We start from the raw sequence: 10,473 nt of genomic DNA on the forward strand, positions 1-10,473 counted from the left end.
TAAGAATAGCTACGTGAACACCAAATGCTAACAGAGTAAACGAAAAATTCCGTCTTTGAGTTTGTAATGTAACTGCACACCAAACCATCTGAGTATCATGAGTATTTTATAACAAATTTACACCTCTTAGAAGCGAATACCTACAGGCAGATAAGAGCTAAGAAAGTCTCATCTCTAACATAACATTTACATGTAAAGGAGATGACCAAAAGGAACGTTTCAAATTCATATGATTGTAAATGATGCTGTGTATTATTTAGGTAGGTTTTTAGGGTCTTTTTTTAACCCCCTAGGGGAGAGAAACAGATCAAAGGAAATATTCTTAATGTTTTCCATTTTGTTAAGATATCTCGACACAATCTATTAATATGTCAGTAATAGAATTCTATCATAAAAGACAAATAGATTATAGGGTTTTTTTTTTTTTTTTTTTTTTACAATGGCTACATGACTTCTGTGGATTGAGATCAGGATGTTCTAAATATTTCTAGATTAATTTATGTAGAGGAAAAGTTACAAATCATTCACTTAAAAATTGGCTTTATGCCCACATTCTGGAGGCTCCAGGGAGAGTCGTAGCTGCACAGCTAATGTCTACATGGAGTGACTTTCTGCACATAATTTATGTAGATGAAGTGTGCAGAATGTTTTTATTTGTTCTGCATCTCACTGTCTCACCTCTGTATGAACTTCCCAAACCCCGATCTACTCCAAATATCCCTACTCCCCTTCTCCACACTTCCCTCCAACGTGTTTGCCTTGGCAACTTCCATGTTCTCACAAACAATTCTCCCAACGAAATCAATCACTCTTGCACCCAAAGAGAAAGACTGTGCACTCAGTGCGATGACAAAATGAAACATGTTTGAGGCAAACCATGTGTTCCCGCGTGTCCGGAATTAGTCTATTTGCTCAAGCAACATGTTCCTAATGTGTTTGGCTTCTGTTACCCCTTGTGATCGCAACTTTCATTGTCTTTCAGAATTTATGGTTTCAGAAGCAACCACTTGGACTCATTTAATGGGACGCTTTTGGAATGTGAAGCCTGGGGGATTCACTGGGTAGCGTCATTCTGTTCTCCCTTCCAAGCAAGTCTAGCCCATATAAGGGCACCTGGTGTCTGAGGAATTCTGGGGGATTGAGCCTCTTTTCCATTTGGAACCCCAGACAAATGGCTTATCTAAACGACATGGGTCCGTCGTGATCTGAAAGCTATTCAGTTCATCAATCACATTATTTGGAAAGAAATACTTTCTGGTGATGGAGGGGGCAATGCTATTTGAGGAAAGAACTTTTCCGGGATGCTTTCCTCAGAGGCACCCAAGGTACTTGACCAGATTCTCCCCTCAACGTGCCAGCATGTTTACTTGGAGGAGGAGCACCAGTATTCCCAGCTCCGTTTTACAGACATGAGACCCATGAGCTAATCAAGATCCTGGCCCTGTCCCCTTTTCTCCAATGATGGATGTCCCCTTCCTCACCCCAAGGGGTGGCATAGCAGGAGGCCATCCCAGACCATGGGGCATTTCCCGGGGTTTCTGCACTGTCTTCCCTTGGGGCTCTTCAGTAAGCCCTGGAGTCATTTCCTGCCCCATTCCACCTACCAACTGGGGGTCCTGGGACACTCAGTTCCATGGAAGCCTCATTTTTCCCCCATACCTCATCAATCTTAGATTTTTTTAGAATGACAAATGGGATGGGTAAAATTTCCCAACAGTCTAGTGTTTAATACAGTTAAAAATTAAAGCTATCAATCATTCGCTGCAGCAGATGGAAAGACTCCGGCTCAGGGAAGGTGCAGAACAGAATCTAGTCATAAGTGATGGAAGAGGACCTGAGTTCCAAAAAGGGGAAGGAGCAAGGGTTAATACATTGTAAAGACTGGAAATATAATTTTTCTACCCAGTAAGAAACGGTTCGATACTCAAAATTTTAGGCTTTCTTTGATCCCAGGGGCATCGAAATGAAATTTTACATTCTCTTCCTCCACAGGCATTTGGGGCAGTCCAGTGTGCACACAAGGAGGAGCTTCCATGACAGTGCACTGGTTGAGAGCCCACGCTCGAGAGGCCAATGGTTTGAGGCCCAGCTCCACCAGTTACTAACCTGGTGAATAACCTGTTTAACCTCTCCGAGCCTCAGGTTTTGCATTTGTAAAATGGGTACTAATAATCCCTATCCCATAGGCTTATCGTGACAACTCCATAACGTGATGCATGCAGAGCACTGGCACATGGGACGGGCCAAATCAAGGTTGGCTGCTATCATCGTCATATCACACTGTTATTGATGTAACATTCCAGTCGGGGCCACGCAGTAGAACTCATCCAAAGCAGCTTGTGCTAGGAACAAAACCAGGATGGGGAAAGTCAGTGCTGAGAAAAGATGTAAAAGGAGAGTAAGGGGTAACAAAGAAGGAAGACAGAGAAAGCTTCGAAGAGGAGGTGGGCCCTTTGCACGGTCTTGGTCTAAGCCTTGAAGGTGGGGTGGGATTCGCCACCCAGTGTCCAGCACCAGTTCGACAGCATTGCACCCACATGGCAATGCCTACCTGTTGTGGACTGAATGTTTGTATCCCCCCAAATTCATATGTTGAAGCCATTTCCCCAGATGGTATTTGGAGGTGGGGCCTTTGGGAGATAATTAGGTTTAGATGAAGTCATGAGGATGGGGCCCTCGTGATGGGTTAGAGTCCTTATAAGAAGAGGACAGGACTGGAGCTCACTCTCTGTGTCCATGTGAAGACACAGGGAGAAGTCTGCAAGCCGGCAAGAGGGCCCTCACCAAGAACTGAATCTGCAGGCACTTTGATCTTGGACTTTGCGGCCTTCAGAACTGTGAGCAATAAGCGTGTGTTGTTTAAGTCCCCCAGTCTGCGGGATTTTGTTACAGCAGCCTGAACTGACTAAGACGGTCTCAAGTAGCAGTGGGGGTGGGGTGGCAACAGATGCCTGAGCCTGGACATGAAAATCTGCCACCTCCCAGACAGGCGGTCTCCTTGCTTACTGGACATTCAAGCACTTTATTGATGTTTTTCTCTTGACCAGCAGGAGCAAAGTATCCTCTTTTGGCTGGGGTCACTGAGTAAAGGAGATCTGAGTTGGAAATATTGAAATCCGTCCTCTTCTTTGATTCCAAAGACTTTAAGTTCCTCAGCCTTGATTTTCTTTGGCTGTGTGAAACTTTTACTTTCCTTAGTCCCTTCATCTCTGCCAACCAGTTTCGAAATAATCTGAAGCGCAAGCAGTTTTTATTAGTGCTGTCTCTCCTTTTCTGTTTTAAATTCAGGGCCACAGGTCTCTTTGAGCCAAAGAAGCCACGAGGTCCTTTCACACTTCACAGAGACATAGACAATTTAATTTTGATTTGGGGGAGTGTTTGGGCCACAATTAGACAGGGGGCAACGGTCATTAAGTCATTAAAATCAGGATGCTTAATGACCAACGTAAACCAAGCAAGCGAGGGAAGCGCAGCGGAGAAGGGACACTGTTATAACCTCACATCTCTTCAGTTGTGGGTCTTCAAACTGAAGGAAAAGCTCGCGTATAGACCGCAGCAAGCTGTGGGCTCCTGATTCCTGCAGCTCATTTTTCCATCTGTCCCAGTGTTAGGCTCGCTTTTGAAAGCTACCAGATTGCATTGCCAAGTAACATTGAGCTCAGGAGCTCTAGAACCCTTTGGTTATTTTTCTTCTGTATATGTTTGAACCAGGCCTGTCTTGTCTTGCACTTGGGGAGTCTTTTTCACGATGGGTAAAATTACTTTCTGCTTCTCTGATCCAAGGTCGTTTTTAAAATATCTGCTCGCTCACGCTTTCTGCGGGCACTTCTGGGCACTGGTGCCCTTCCAGGAGGACCCCTGCCCCACTTCCCTGGTTCCTGAAACAGAGCCAAGAGGAGCCCTCCTCAGGATGCACTCTGGAACAGACTGTTAAATCGTTGGAGGTTAACAACTGGGAGCTCACCCTCAGCAGTCCCTTTTCTTATTGACTATTACTGCTGTGAATTAGGAGATTTGAATCCAGTTGTCAGTTAATAGCATTTAAAAAATTATAGTCCAGTCTTTTTGCAGATAGCTTTACAATCCAAGGGTGTTTACTGCAAACCCTCATTTGTCTGTTTTCAAACTTGATTCGACTTAATCTTTCGTGGGTTTTCCTAGATGGCGGCCAGTGGCTTTACAATGACTCGAATTTAATAACTTTTGACTAGACTCAACAACTTTACTTCAGGAGAGTTAAAAGAGAGTCTTTCTTGAGTATTGGGAGGAAGAAAGAGAGGAAGGGAAGGCTGGCGCGTTGGAGGGGCGGATTGAGGTGGATGCGTTGTATTCATGCAGTTTCGATGTCGTTTGCGTTTCCGCTGGAGTCTCAGGCTTTCCTTTCCGCAGACTGGGACTTTTCCCGCTATTTTCCCTTTTGTTGCTGGGATGGGAAGGGGCGTGCGTTCCTCGTTTCATTCAGCTCAAACATAATAACGAAGCGTCTGGGGCCTTGGGGGCCATGTGGTTGTGTTCTAAGCGCCATCTGCAGAAGGACGGTCTTGGGAAGCCTTCTTCCCCGGGACAGAGAAACATGTCCAGAGCGAGTGCTCCCGGTGGGCGCGCGGATTCAATAAGGCCGACCGCGCTTGGCTCGGGCACAAGCCCCATACGGCAGCCCGTATTGTTGCTGGGGAAGTCTCCAGCCAAGCCGAGTTCTTGTAAAAATAAATACTCATCAGCAAATATTTTGATTAGTTAAAAATGTTCTAAATGGCTAACCCCTCGCTCCCCTGTCCGCTCCCCCAGCCCCCCGCGGCAGGAGCGCGGGGAAGAGGCTGTCCCCGACTCCGGGCGGGCGCCCGCGCCCCGCGCCCCCCGTCCCCCGCCCGCCCTGCGCGCCCAGCCTCAGCCGGCCGGGCTCGCTCAGCGTCCGGGGCACGAGCGCTGGCAGCGGCGGTCTCGCCCTCCCCGGGACTCCGCGCCGCCGCAGCCCCGCTGCCCGCCCGGCCCGGGGCTCTTTATTAACTCCCCGAGCTGGGCCGCGCCTCCTGCGCCCCGGTGGTCTGGCTCCTCCGCGCGGCGCACATGCTAAACAGATTAACATGCCTTGGCTGACCCACGCTTCGCAACCCGCGGATAGGGTTTCTGCAGCTCCATGTGGAAATTAACCTATCTGTGCCCGTGGTCAGCTGCGCCCCTGCGCCGGCGGCCGGCAATCCAAACAAGCCGGGCCAAGGGCTCCCTTTGTTACTCTTGGCTCCCCTCCCCCCTTCCCGGCCAAATATTTATTGGAAGAGAGGTTCTCCTCTTTGGCCGAAGGTAGGGCACATTTCTGAGAGCTCTTTATTTGTAAATGATTTTTGGCAGGGCCAGGCGCCCTTAGCGGGGTGGCAGGGGACCCAAACTCCATGACTGGAGGGCTTCTGGCCCTCTGCAGGCGGGGGCTGTTTGTGTTTGCACAGGCGCCCTGGTCCCGGTCTTTAAAAATACACGCACGTCGATATTTCGGTTTTATAACAGCCCCTCTGTTTACTGTGCCTGTTCGCTTTGTTCTAGGGTGGGTTTAGTCCTGCGCCCCATCCTCGCCCCCCCTTCACACCCAGTAAGTGGTTACTGAGGAGATTTCTTCTAGGTTTTCTTTCCTACTTAGAGGAACTGAAAAGGCCGACTCAGAGGTGGTGGGTACCAGCCTGAGGCTGAATGCAGATCTCAGCAGCATCTGCCTCTCCCACCAAGTCTGGGCCACTGAGGATTGCTAACGGACCTCGGTTGCCCTTGGTAAGCCTTTGCTTCCTTTGTCGTCTTATTCGTGTTATGATTATATACACACAGCTCGGCTTCCACTGGATGTAGGTTGGAGGGGTCTGTGTCCGTTGGCCAGAGAAGCTCAGCGGGCACTGCTCCTGGGAAGATGAGGTGGCTCTCCCCGTTCCTTTCCATCTCATTGGTCATGAGATGTCTCCATTTTGGGGGAGCCACAAATGGCTATTTTCTGGGACCATGCTACTGGTGATCCATCCGTGGACGCCTTGTCCCATTGCTCAAAATGTCTGAGGTTGCCAGTCTCTCCTTACGGGCATCTAGCAGTCTTGCCTCACTTTGCTGGGGTGGTTGGGGCCTGTCCTGGAGTGTTGTTTCTCAAGGCCTGCGGCAGCCATCCATCCCACTTGCGCTGATTTTCCAGTCAGCCCTCGCTGCAGTGCCCTTTGCCACCTTGGCATCAGTGGACTGCGTGGGACTCTCCGGTGGCCCCGATCAAACCGTGCGATGGCAGCATCCATGTGGCAGGGCCACAGTGGACCCACAGTCTGCGAGAAGGTTGGGCACTACTGCCCCTCGGCAGATCCCCGTTTGCCGGCCCTCTCAGTGACACGCTAACTCCGTTGATTCCTTTTGCCCTTGCTTTCAAGCTCTGTGTTTCTTGGATGCAGGGCACGTTCCTGAGGTAGAAAGCTTTCAGGGCCCTAAGCTTCCAGAAAAGCAATCAGGAACCAACTGGCAGCACATTTTAGGGCTTTCAGTCGGAGATGAGGAGAAGAACTAGAATTGGCACTGATAACTGGCCCCAGCTGAGAACTGCAGTGAAAGCGAGCTGTGAGTTAACGTGCCGAGGAGAAGGGACGTTTGGTCCCCCCCCCCCCCCGAATAGGCGTGGCTGTGAGGGGCCTGTGAAGGCAACAGAAACCGCTGAGCTCGAAAAGAAGAAAAACGAGGCTCAAGGTCTGAGGCAACACGAGGCCTGAGTCAGCCAAGAGCTGGTGGTCTTTATCCCCTGGTTACGGGTAACGTCTCAGAGTTCCTTCCAGCTCTGGACCTGTGGGCTTTAATCAGAGGCTCACTGTGAGGGCAGTTCTCTGCATTTCTCACCAGGCAGCTGGCATCTTGATTTCTGGTAATCCCTTTTTTTTTTTCTTCATCAGCACCTATCCTCGATATTGTCCGTGTGGATCATGTGTCTGGGAACACACAAATTAGAGCAAGTTTTGTCTTTTGTCGTGAAGGGCTGACAGAGCAATAAACACACGCAGACTCCCTCCTCCAGGAATGCCTCATCCTCCCTGTGTGGCTCTAGCCCTGTGGATAATATCATTACAGGACTAAACAAATAAACAGTCGAACCGAATCAAGCGGGAGGCGCTGGGGACTGTGTAGTTCCTCTCGGTGAAGATGATACAAGGAAATTTACACTCCCAGCTTGGAAGGGCTCCAGCGGCTCTGAATAGCCCTTCAGTTCGGTCAGGCTGGGGAGGGGCCGGGGCCCCGGGCTGAGCCCCCAGCTCTGTCTTTGCTTCAGTCAATGTGAGCTTTCAGGGTTCTGTTTTCCTTACTATCCTCGACTGGGAACATCAAGGACCAGTAACACTTTTTATGAACCCTGAGCTCAAAGAAGAAGCTTTGACTACAAAGTTAACATATTAAACCCAATGACATGGATGAAAGGTTAACACACTTCTGCCAGCCCAGAGCTTCCCCTTCGAATGTGATTTCCTGTGTGCGGGCTGTCACCGCCATCGCCTCTGCCACAGCCCTGTGCCACAAACACGACGATTCATAAAATGGGTACATTCCATTTCAGCAAAAGAACAGAAACTGACTGTAGTCAGAGCCACAGCAAACACTATTCTCATCCTGACCAACACATTAATTAATATCATTGAAAAGAATCAGTTACAATGATACCATGGATACCACATGCATTTCTGTTTCCAAGTTTAAAATGAAGCTTTCTCGTTGTTTTGTCTCTTTGTACATGTGTCAACAGCTTCCGGGATGTATGGCCTCTTTTTCTGCCTGTTCTTGTGACCTGAGACTTTTTTAACCATTACTTTGCCTGAAACTATATGATAGTTCTATGTGTGTTTTCAAAAAGAGAAAGACGGAAAAGAAATATCCCAAAACGTTAGCAATGGTGGTGAGATTATATTTTTGAAACTTCTTTATATTTTTCTGCTTTTTTCTACTGCCCCCACTCCCCCCAGTTTTGGTCTAAGAAACGTTATGTTATTTTTAGAGTCAGATAACGTAAGTATTAACAGGGCTATTCTTAAACAGAGTTGGTCCTCTTGAGGGAAGCACTGATTCCAGTTTAGCAGGGCCCAGCCTCAGTAAAGGGAATCACAAGACATGGAGCATTGGCTTTTCTGGTTTATCTGTTTGAAACCTAGGGATCAGGCATTCAGAGAGCCTGCCTACGTTTATTTAGGAGGGTGGAGTTGGGCCAATGGTGAAAGGAAGCAAATAAAACAGAAAAACACCAAACACACATACACACACACACACACGAGTAGGACAGCCTTACTTTTAGCAGGTGCCTTCTGCTATTTATGACCCACTCTGGGAGCCGACAGAACACACCTCTACCTTCTTCCAGTGCCCAGAGGCCTCCGCGGTGAGCTCAGGCTCAGGAAGTGTCTGTTTTCACATCTTAAACTGCGAAGGTTCTGGAAGAGCACAGATGAACGGCACAGCATCTGGGGACAAACAAGAGGCCCATCAGACCCTGAGGGCAGGGGGGAGGAGAGAGGGGACTGCCCATGAGCCCCAGGGGAGAGAGCCTCTCCCAGCTTCCCTGAGGAGCAAGCAGAGGAGCAAAGCAATGAGTCGTAGTGAGGTGACACAAACACAGACCTGGGTGTTCAATGATTTGGGTGCCACGTGCATCTCTACCCCTGAATGGCCATGAGAGCCTGGGAGAGTTCTAGTCATTCTCTGGAACTCAGCTTCCTTCTTTCAAAACGAAGAGGTCTGCTGATTCCAGCTGAGGGGTGTGAGTCAGCTCCTGTCACAGAACGTGCGAGCACTCCTGCCTAATGTACTCGTGGTTGAAGGGCTGTAATGAGTAGAGTCAGCCAGTGTGTGACACAGGGACTTCTCCAGAGAGAAAGGCCCTAATGTGCTCCAGAAGTGGGTGGGGCAGACCACCTAAGTCATGAAGCCCGTTATCACAATCCCAACAATCTGAGAAAGTATGGCCCTCGGAACTGAACCTGGAAATAAATGGAAAGACTTTGGGTTGCTCTGATCATTTGTATGAGGAAAAGTTTTGTATTTTCACCCAAGAGACATTACATTGAGACCCAACGTGTGCCAGGTGCTCTGCCAGGCAAGGGAGTGACAAGGAAGACTAGACCCCCCTCTGCAATAGTGAGTGCTTGGGGACCCCAGTGCCTGACTCGGGAGAGTAGTGTCCTTCCGTTAGTCTTTAGAAGGTCCAGTTTGGCAGGGAAGGGCCAGGCTCCTGCAGCTTAGAAAACAGTGTTCGGAGGCCACCTGGCAAAGGTCAGCGGGGAGCTGGGAAGGAAGATGTCTCTGACGTTGCATTAGTCCTTCCTCTGTTGTCAACGTTGACGCAGAATTCTCTCTACACCTTGAAAACCTGACCATGGTTATGCTGCTTATATTTTCTTTTGCTTCTCCTGTCATGTTCAGCTAAGTCATGTTTCAATGCCGGCCTGTCTTAACTTCGTGAAGGGAAGCTAAAGAAAGGAGTTTCCTTGTGCGCAGGCTGAATATTACATGAAGAACTGGCTCCTCCAGGGAGCCAGGCATGGCAATGGCAGTTGGAATCAAGATGCAACTCTGGAAATGTCTCGCATTTGGTGATGGAGACGGAAATGAAGATCCACTCGGACAGAGACGTTTTTCACCTGGAAAATCTCCTTCCAGGGAATCTCTCAGTTCACATTATGTTTAATAAGATGCGCGATACTCTTACGAGATCCTTTAGTTCCAAGAGTCGACAACCAGTCTGCTCACACCACAAGCTCTTCAATGCCTTCCTGACTCATTGCTTGGTTCTAAATCCCAGGGACTGGAACACAGTTTGGGGAAAAGGGAGTGATATTTTCTTCTTCTCTTTCCTCTATGGGCAAAGAGGGACTCCCTATATGGCAGTCCCAGAAAACCTGACATTTGAAAACCTGAATTTTCCCTTAATTATTATTTTTCAAAACAATTTTTCATTTTATAAAAGACTCTTCCACTTGGCTGACAAAATGACAGAGACTATTATTTGCCTCATAATATCTGCTATCCCCTTCTTCATTTTAGTATGAAACTCCCTAAGTTTTAGCTGGGCATATGGCCACCCCTAGAGACTACATTTCCCAGGCTCCCTTGCAGCTGGATATGGACATGTGACCAAGATCTGGCCAACAGGATGTGAGTGGAAGTGATGAGTACAACTTCTGGGTCATATCCTTAAATAGAAATTGCTCACCTCCGACCTACTCTTTCTTTTTCCTGCAACCTGGCACAAGGACAGGTAGTAGGGAGACAGTTTTGGTCATGCAGATAAGGGCAACATCATAAGGAAAGACAGAGCGACAAGGCAGAAGGAATGTGTGTCTCTCCAGCAGTGCTGCCCTCCTCTTGGGTACTTTCTACCAGTGCAGAATTTTACACCAGAGACAAACAAACCTATTTTATTTAAGCCACTGTTATTTGATCATTGTTAAAGCTGCAAACCAGTATTTTAATATGTGCAGTAAG

Source organism: Equus caballus, chromosome 14 (genome assembly GCF_041296265.1).
Source record: "Equus caballus isolate H_3958 breed thoroughbred chromosome 14, TB-T2T, whole genome shotgun sequence".
Lineage (NCBI taxonomy): Eukaryota > Metazoa > Chordata > Mammalia > Perissodactyla > Equidae > Equus > Equus caballus.